The sequence below is a fragment of the Chinchilla lanigera genome, unplaced genomic scaffold (genome assembly GCF_000276665.1).
Source record: "Chinchilla lanigera isolate Chin_1 unplaced genomic scaffold, ChiLan1.0 scaffold00035, whole genome shotgun sequence".
Lineage (NCBI taxonomy): Eukaryota > Metazoa > Chordata > Mammalia > Rodentia > Chinchillidae > Chinchilla > Chinchilla lanigera.
In genome coordinates this window covers 22,296,475-22,305,708 of record NW_004955436.1, presented here as the reverse complement: position 1 = coordinate 22,305,708, position 9,234 = coordinate 22,296,475, and the positions used below count along the sequence as shown (strand labels likewise).

Sequence of the window (9,234 nt, the reverse complement as noted above, 5' to 3'; positions counted from 1 at the left end):
ACACACACACACACACACACACACACGGTCCTAAAGATAGAACCCAGGGCCCCCCAGACATGCTAGGCAACAGCTTTACCACTGAGCCACACTCCCAACCCAAGGATGATTCTCAACTTAAAATAAATGAAATGTTTACTGATAACATGTTAGGAACCAAAATATTAACTTAAAATATTGGAAATATCACATGTACTGAGTAACAATCAGATGCAATGAAGAACTTCTCCGATTACACATATGCATGTTTTAGTTAGTGAACCCACTGGAAAATACCAAATTTTGATATTGCAAAATCAAATGAAGGAAATAAAACTCCCTCATTTGAAGGAAAGCTCAGCCTTTGGAGGCTGGTCCTGGAATTCTTACATACGACTAATGTCAGAGAAAGGAATTAGCTTCATGCTGAGGGTAATCCTTGGCTAAGATTAGCTCTGTATGATGTATTATATTACCACAAGCCAAATAAAAATCAACAAAAAATTATTTGCTTTAGAATTAAACTTCTAATATGACCCTGATTCTAACCAAAATAAGCTCTTTAGCAACCAGGTGGCTGAGGTGTATTTGTGTTTGTGTGTGCATATGCTACACTTGTCACAACTCCTACGGTTCAGCTTGATCACTTTAAACAATAGCTCAGTTTTATTTTAAGAACGAAGTTAAATACTCACAAAGAAGCACAGTGTGAGTGTGGCCGTATGTGAAAGTGGTAGGGAGACTGTCAAAAAGACAGCCTGCCCACTGTCTGATTGGATTTGACTGCTGTGTACCAATTGGTGTGATATTTTCTGGAGATTATGTATAGTGAATAATTATCAGTAATTTAGTACTACTCAGTGGCATTGCTTGGTCCTAAATTTTAGTCATTTTTTTAAAGATGAACAAGGAACAGGATGAGACAGCACCATTTTGTATAACCTTTCTCAACTCTTCAAAAATGAAAACCATTTTTAACATATAAAACCTCCAAGGCTCTATCCAGGTCTAAAACACTGCGGTTCCACATTTTTACATGGCGCTAACGTGAAGAATGGTTAGCATCTTATAAGAAATAAAATTAAAATAGACAGTGCATTATGATAACACTGATACAAAACATTGACCAAACATGGCTTTCTTGCCCTATCTGAGGAGACAGTATTCTGGTTTGTGGCAACATAAATGTGGAGAAATAAATCACAAGTAATCTTAGATATTGTAGTCCAGGCATGTTTTCTCAGTGTTCATACAATTTTTAGCTTCTATAATGATGGTTTCTACTTGACCTTTAATATATTAAACAACTGAAAGAACTCTAATGTTGCCTCTAATGTACCCCGCAAAAGTTTTAAGAAAGTTTTAGTGGATTGCTCATTTTAACTTAATTTAATTTAATTTAGCTGTTGTCATGAGGAAATAAAGCAATTTTGCTCCCATGAAATGAACTATAATCTGGAATCATTAATGTTCATTGACAGATAGTCACTTTGTTAATGTTGTGTCATTGTTTAAATGGTTCTTCACAAATGCTATGACAATTATCAAAATGATACTAAACTCTAGCAATAGATTAAATAACATAATTAACAATGTGACAATAAGAACATTAGTTTTTTTTATCATGCCATTCTATGTTTTCAAAAGAAAATGCGTTTCATTCTAAATGGCAGAAACTGTCTATCCACCTTCCTTGTCAGTTTATTTATGGGTAAATTATATCTATCAGCACAGCTGCAGGAGGTGACTTCTGAGATGGGCTCCAATAATCCCTTCTTCCTGGCAGTCATAGCCGGTAGAGATTGGTTGGTCTGTGTAACCAGTAAAATGTGACAAAAGTAATGATGTAATACTTCCAAGAGGAGGTTGTAAGAGGCACTTGGCCTCTATCTTGTCTTTTTTCTCCTGGATTGTTAGCTCTGGGCAAAGCCTGCTGTCTTTTTGAGTAGCTCAACAGCAAAGCCCATATAAGAAGTAATAAAGGCTTCCAATAGCTGGTGAAGGACTAAAGGAAGCCATCTGCCGAGACACACATTAGTGAGCCAACAGGGGATCCCCTGGCCCCAGGTTAGCCTTCAGATGAGGCAGCCCCAACCTCCCTATGTGAGGGACCCTCAGCCACAATTACTTGGCTGAGCCATTATTGGACTCTTGACCCTCAGAAAGAAAGAGCTGGGCATGGTGGTGTGTGCCTGTCATCTTAGCACTCGGGAGGCTGAGGCAGGAGGATTGCTGTGAGTTTGAAGCCAACCTGGGCTACATACTGGGTTCAAGGCCAGCCTGAACTACTTTGTGAGATCCTGACTAAAAAAAAAAGAAAATTTCAAAAAATCTTCTTTTTAATAGTTCAATTTTATCTTTATGAAGAAAATTAAAAACTCAAAGTGGGGCTTGCTGGCATACAGGTGTAACCCCATCTACTTGGGTGGCTGTGGCAGGAGGATTTAAAACTTGAGTCTAGCCTGGACAACAAAGTGAGACACTGGCCAAACAAAACAAAAGTAATGAAAAGACCAGAAACTTACCATCCTTTTAATAGCAAGTGAGGATTCCAGCAACAAATTTTTGTATTCAAACATAATAATTGGTTAAACTCATTGTAAACATACTGAGATAGTTTCACAATAGCAAACACATTTCATAGAAATAAATTATAAAATGATGTTACTGTTTTGTATATTGTTTCTGAAGAATACTACTGCCTTTAGTCCTGCAGACTCTTCATTTGGATTGGCTTTTTAAAAATTATTATTCAGGCAGAAAAGATACCAGGTTGGGCCCATCTACTTGTCAATAAATCAAAGTGTTACCAACGAGTAGCCCTATCATGAGCAATGTAGGTCACATCTTAACTCTAGATCTCCCCAGGACACCAGGACACAAAATATATTCCTTTTATGGCATGTTCAGCTGGTTTGCAAGCCACTTTTTAATTCAAGCAAATTAAGCCATGGTAGGCATCTCCCTTGATTCTGGGACACTGTATCTTGTTTCTCTGCTCTCAGAAATTTTATTTCCAGAAATGAATATTGATCAATTGCTATGGGCTGGTAGTGTACTTAGTCTGTCTCCATTATAATTTTTGTTAATTATGGGATTTTAATGATTTGTTTTCTATTGATGGAAGTAGATGATTCTACAGTGAAGTTTGACTTTTGTGCAGAGAAGAGTTATAACTATGCCCCCATGCTCTGCTCCCTGGACTAGCGGTGATTTCAGGAGAACTCCAGATATCTTTAGGTAGAAAAGTGACAGGCTAAGAGGTCTGTTTTAATAGTGGAAATAGTATGTATACAAAACTCAATTTGCACTAGACTTGGAGAACAATATATATTGTGAAAATATTTATTTAGTTGATGTGAGGCCAGGTGGGTAAGCATATAATAATCATAGATGCCAAGATTTATTAAATGCTCACCATAAAGCCAACTCACTCCATCGTACATTAGCCCTAAGGAAGGAACTATTGTTATATCTCCATTATACAGATGATAAAACTGAGACACAGAGAAGTGGTATAAGTTTATGCAGCTAACAAGTCAAGGAACTGGCCTCAGAACAAATACTGTATTCAGTTCCTTTACTCATTTGTTAACCCTGAGAATGAATTATACCTTAAATAACAGCAAGGCAAGGCTGAATGGAGAACATGTATCATTCTAAGATATTAATATATAAAATACTTGGAATTGGTCTGGTCAGAAATTTTTTGAACCCCACTGCATCTTATCATAGGAAGCCCTGTTCCTTTCCCTCCAGAACATTCCCTTTCCACATCTGACTCTCAGGCATGGAAGCAGGAACTCTCCTTCCTCTTTGACACATTTCGTAGACAATGAGGTAACTGCAAAGGTGGGAATCCCTCCAACACCGTGTTGATTCTGCTCTAAAAGTCTTTTAAAAGTATCCTGGGCAAGAGAGATGCTGTGTGGTTCAAGCTAAATGAACACATGAGAACTTGGCAAGGAGCCCTTGACCCTTTATCTGTTTTAAAGGTGCAAAGTACCAAAGAAGCTAAATAGCACATTTAAAAAATAAAAACAATTTGATAACTAATATTCTTTTGTGACTTTACAACAAAAACGTTTGCAAAATGTTTAGGCACTGTTTCATGTTTGGGAAATAGAGACACTCCTAAACAAACACTCCAATTCCAATTAAGTCATTTTTTAACCCCTTAGTACTGATAAGATAATCTAATCAATATCAAGATGAAAATACATCACAGCCATATCATTATCAGGAGTTAGGTGACAATTTGATGTTAAGATGAACATTTTTTGTTCTCACTGACTTATAGCCTGGACACACAACTCTGACTCTGTGACAGTCCACAGATGTCATAATCCAAATTTAAAAGTCGTTGAACTGGTGTGCACACTCTTCAGCACTCTGCAAGATGCTGGACCACCCATCCCAACTTTGGTCTGGCACACAGGTGCTTCATGGTATCTCTTTTACAGTTCCACCCAAAGGACCATGTTCACCAGCGAGAACGTAATCTGCCAATTTATGCCTTTATGCTTTTGGTCTTCCCTGTCTATACTGTCTTTAGACCCCTTGTTCTTCTATATATGCATCATTTAATAAATACTGCCTTGTGCTTTTTTTTAGCAGTATGAGTATGATGTGATACTGCATGAAGTCTACATGGTGTCCACTCAAGTGAGCACTCCTGACTATAGACATCTGGGTAAGAGTCTTGACTTTCAAGAGAAAATGGACTGAGAGGAAGAGTAGAAGTTCTGGGCTCCTTTTGAGCTTTTCTGATTAGGGTTCTGGACTAGGTCCCCTTGAGTTGTAGGGATTCAAAACAACTTGTACCTCAACAAAACTGGACGGGATTGGCAAGGAAGTACACCCCGAATAAACTTCAAGTAGTGATTGGTTACCTGTATCTTGTAAGCTGCACTGTCTAGTTTGTGTTCCCGCAGTGCTCATCTTTCCTTTGTTATACCTTCCCATTGTACACTGAATGTTTTTGCCCCTCTTTAACTCATACATTAAATCTTAGTGCCCAATTTAATGAAGGATATTTGGAGGGGGGACTTGGGATGATGAGCTCATGAGGGTGAAGCACCATGACTGGGGCTAGTGCCTTTTGTAAAAAAAAAAAAAAAAAAAAAAAGCCCCAAAGAAATACTCCTGCCCTCTACTATGTGAGCAGACAATGAGAAGGCAGCCATCCACAAACTAGGAAACAAGTCATCAGTAGATATTATATATATTGGTCCCTTGATCGGATGTCTCAGCTTCCAGAACAATTAGGAATTAATCTCGGTTGTTTGTAAGCCATGCAATTTGTGTCATTTCTGTTCTAGCACCAGGGATAGACAACATTGGGCCTTTCGGGGAGTCTTCTAGCTCAGCTTCATCTATGTTACAGTGAAGGAAGGAACTGCTGTGTTAACCCCTGGATTCTTCCAGTAGAAACAGAATGGATAAATGAGATGTAACCTGCACTAAACTTTATTAGTGAAGATTTATAAAATGTGCCTGCTATGCTGGTTCTAAAAGATCCCTTGAATACAGGTCTCTAGATATAGCAAAATGGTATGTGATATTTTCCTAATAGCATCAAAGCTAATATCAAGATCATCATCTAAGGATGTTACAGTTTTAACTTTATGCCTGAGAGTAAAAGGTAACTCCCTTTTGTTATTCTGCCAAAAAAGCCTATGTATAGATTAGTACCTGCCTAATACCAGGTGAGGTTCTCCAGTGAACTTGTAAAGAGGAAGGGCAGTCAGCCTCTGAAGTAGTCCACAGAGCTGCAGATGTTACGCTGCCCATTTTGGAATCTGAGGGATTCTGACCATCCCATGAAAGGCAGTATGGTCGTCACCTAGTGTGTGGAAATGACAAGACCACAGGACTGACAGCCAAATACACCACAACTGGAGGTGCCTGCGGGGCTATACAAGTTGCTCAATCTAGTGATTAACTAAGGAAACCTTAGCATTGAGGACACCCTGCTCAGCCTCGCTCAGAAGCCCCCAGATATGCTAGCCCAGCCAGTCTTCTAAACTGGAGCCAAGAAGGAACCAGGAAGCTCCAAGTTGATTGACATTGGAACGGCAGGTCTTACAAGGTCTTTATATCCACACTGCTTGGTAAATAAGTGCTTTTGAATGGCACTTATGATGGACTTGCGGAGCTGATAGAAACTATAATGACAGGACAGGACCCTAATGTACATGAGCAGCTCACTGAACGGGACAGTTTGCACCCCCAAATCTGTATAGTTTGAAAATCACCTGGATTAGCTTACAGGGAGGGGCATGGTCTGCAGTTGCTTTTTAATGAAGGGAAAGTAACCCACTGAAGCGGTTGCTACTCACATCAGGCATATTTCTCAACAGGAAAATACCTTAGTAGGCTTGTAAGGAAAAAAGAAAAAACATCCCACCCCTGAGTGAGTTTGCTATTACGAAAAATTAGGTTAAAGAAAAATTAGCCAAAGTACAAAAAGCACCAGAGGGTGATTAGGCAATTTCAGGAAGTAACAGTCATAAATAACTGCATCCTGCATAAATAAATGCCCAAAGAAAAGAGACAAACAGGTATAACTGCCATCAAATCGGTTACACTTTTATCTAACTGCATCAGGCTGAAAGATACATTTTTTTCTGTAACAAGTTGTAAGCCATTTCTCTTGAAAAATATTAACTGCTTTCTCCTCTTCTCCCTTCTAATTAGGTACCAGGTACTCTGGAAAAGTAAGGCTTGTAGACAGTGCTTAAAATATGATTCAGAAATTACTTACCAGAGAAGAAAGACACATTCTATCATCTATAGGAGACAGTATGATGTGGTGCTAATTTTAGATCCTTTGCATGTGATCTTCTCCACCTAGCCATCTTCACTCTTAGTTCTCTAAGTATTCGTGGATGTACCTGTGTGCTTTCTCAGTTTCTTTATACTGTCCATTACACAGAGCACTACTGCCCTATCTCACTGGCTTCTAATAATTATTTACATGAGAAGGTCAGGGAGGTTCTGGAGAAGTTCTCTAGAGTCACACTAGAGTCTACCCCTGTTCTACCACGTATTAGCTGTGTGCCCTTAAACAAGTGCCCTTAACTTCTGGGCCTCAATTTCCTCATTTGTAAACGGGAATAACAGCACCTGACTCTTAGCCTTTCAGGGATGATTAAAGAAGATTCTTTAAACAGAGCTCCTGGAACAAAGAAAGAGCTCAGCAATTACTGGCTTGGTATTGTTACTATTCTCATTTCACAGGTGAACAATGGAAGCCAGGCAAGTTGAATGACCTGTCTGTGGTTATTCAGCTATTGTGTGGTTGCTCAAGTCCAAATGCTCTAACTATGACAGGGCATTAGCTCTGCTAGAATACTCACCAATTGCCTTTAAGAAATGCTCCAAAGGACAGTGTTGTGGGAAGAAAAGATGATATGATCATTGCAAAATTTGCATGCTAGAGATAGTATCTTCAAAGGGGCGAGAGAGAGAGAGAGAGAGAAAGAGAGAGAGAGAGAGAGAGAAGAAATTCAATGAAGTTACTAATTTTTTCTTCTCTGAAGCTTTTCCTGGTGGAACTGTACCTAATCATGACATTCACTCAACAAAGAATTACTGGGTAGATACTGAGGTACAGATGGGAGCAGAAACACACAGAGCAGAAAGCACTGCTTTCATAGAGCAGAGATCTTCTAAGTCCTGGACACAATCCATCAACATATACTTTCCTTGCCAGGTATGTGAGTGATGCATAAGTAATACAAAAAAATCAGGGCTATTTCTTTTTAGCCACACCCCAACATGTAAATCTATGTGCTTAAACATGTTTTAGAGTACTTGTACTGTTAGTACTTGATAATAAGCAAGACTTTAAAATAGAGACTAGTTTTAAAAATAAATATATTGAGATTTACCCAGGAAGGAGAGAACATCTACAAAGTAGTCTCTGTGGGAGGGTTATGATTATTCCTATGGTACCATGCAGCTCACAGCCTTTGGGAGGTGCTTCATTTCAGCTATAATGCCCTCAGAGGTAGCTTATGAACTTGCAAAAAGTTCAATCTCATTTTTCTTATTACTTCCACTTTGTTTTGCTCAACATAGTATTTCCTAGATTGATTACCCAAAGTTGTTGACAGTGGCTTTGGATTCCTTTAAAAATGCAATTCACTCACCAAAGTTGAAGGTTTGCCACTAAATGAGATATTTTGACCCACATGCACATAGTAGGTTCTACCTACAACTTTGAAAAAAGAAGCTTAAGAAATTCATTGTTGATTGCGGTTTGTGTGTGAGTCCTGTACACTCCACCAACTGCCTGGAGATCCCAGACCCAGCTGCTTACCCTCTGCCACCATTGTGGTTCATGGCTGAGCCCCAGGAGATCTGGGTATGCTCCATCAATTTCTTGGAGATCCCTGACCTGGCAGCCTGCCTCATGCTGCCATCAGAGTTTGCATCTGAACCCTGCACACTCCATCAACTGCCTGGGGACCCAGACCCAGCAGTCCACCTCCTGTCACCATTGTGGTTTGAGGCTGAGCCCTGGGAGAGCTGGGTATGCTCCATCAACTGGCTGAGAAACCCAGACCTGTCAGCCTGCCTCCTGCTGCCACTGCAGTGAGCATCTGAGCACCAGAGAGTCAGGTGCACTCTGTGAACTGCCTGGGGAATCCTGGACCTGACACCCCAGCTCTTATCACCATCATGGGACAAGTCTGACAACCAGGAAACCTAGGGATTCCCAGTACCTTCATTGAGCTGTCTGGAAAGGCTCAGTGCTCCATCACTGGTATAAAAAATGACAAGATGAAGGAGCAAAATGCAATCTCAGAACTCCACCTCATCCAGAAAAATCCAGGAGACATTGATGTAGGAGAACATGGAAGTCACACATCTGAAATCTCTGAAATGATCACAACTGAAGTAAAGAAACAAATCCATCTGGCCATAAAAGAAATCAGATCAGAAATAATATCTCAGGTAAAAAGTGAAATGACAACAATAATGAAAGAATTGATCAGCACATCTAAAGAAGATGTATATAAAAAATAGAGGAGCACAGAAAAATGATGGAAACATTGAATGAATGATAGAGGAAAGAACTAGAACACACGAACAGAGTCAGAGAGATATCCAGGAAATCAAAACTTCCATCGAAAGCTGGCAAAGCTGCTTGAAAGAAACTGAAGATAGACTTTCAGATGTTGAAGGCACTATTGCAGCTAACGAGTGCAAAAGGAAAGATCTTTTAAGAATAACAAAGAACCAGGA

At 39.5% G+C, this 9,234-nt stretch overlaps 1 protein-coding gene across 3 annotated transcripts in view; it reads right to left on the bottom strand.

Annotated features, from left to right (window-relative positions):
- The window catches only part of Il20ra (interleukin 20 receptor, alpha), a 41,821-nt gene that overhangs the window by 17,534 nt on the left and 15,053 nt on the right, over positions 1-9,234 (bottom strand). The gene's annotated exons all lie outside the window — the stretch shown is intronic.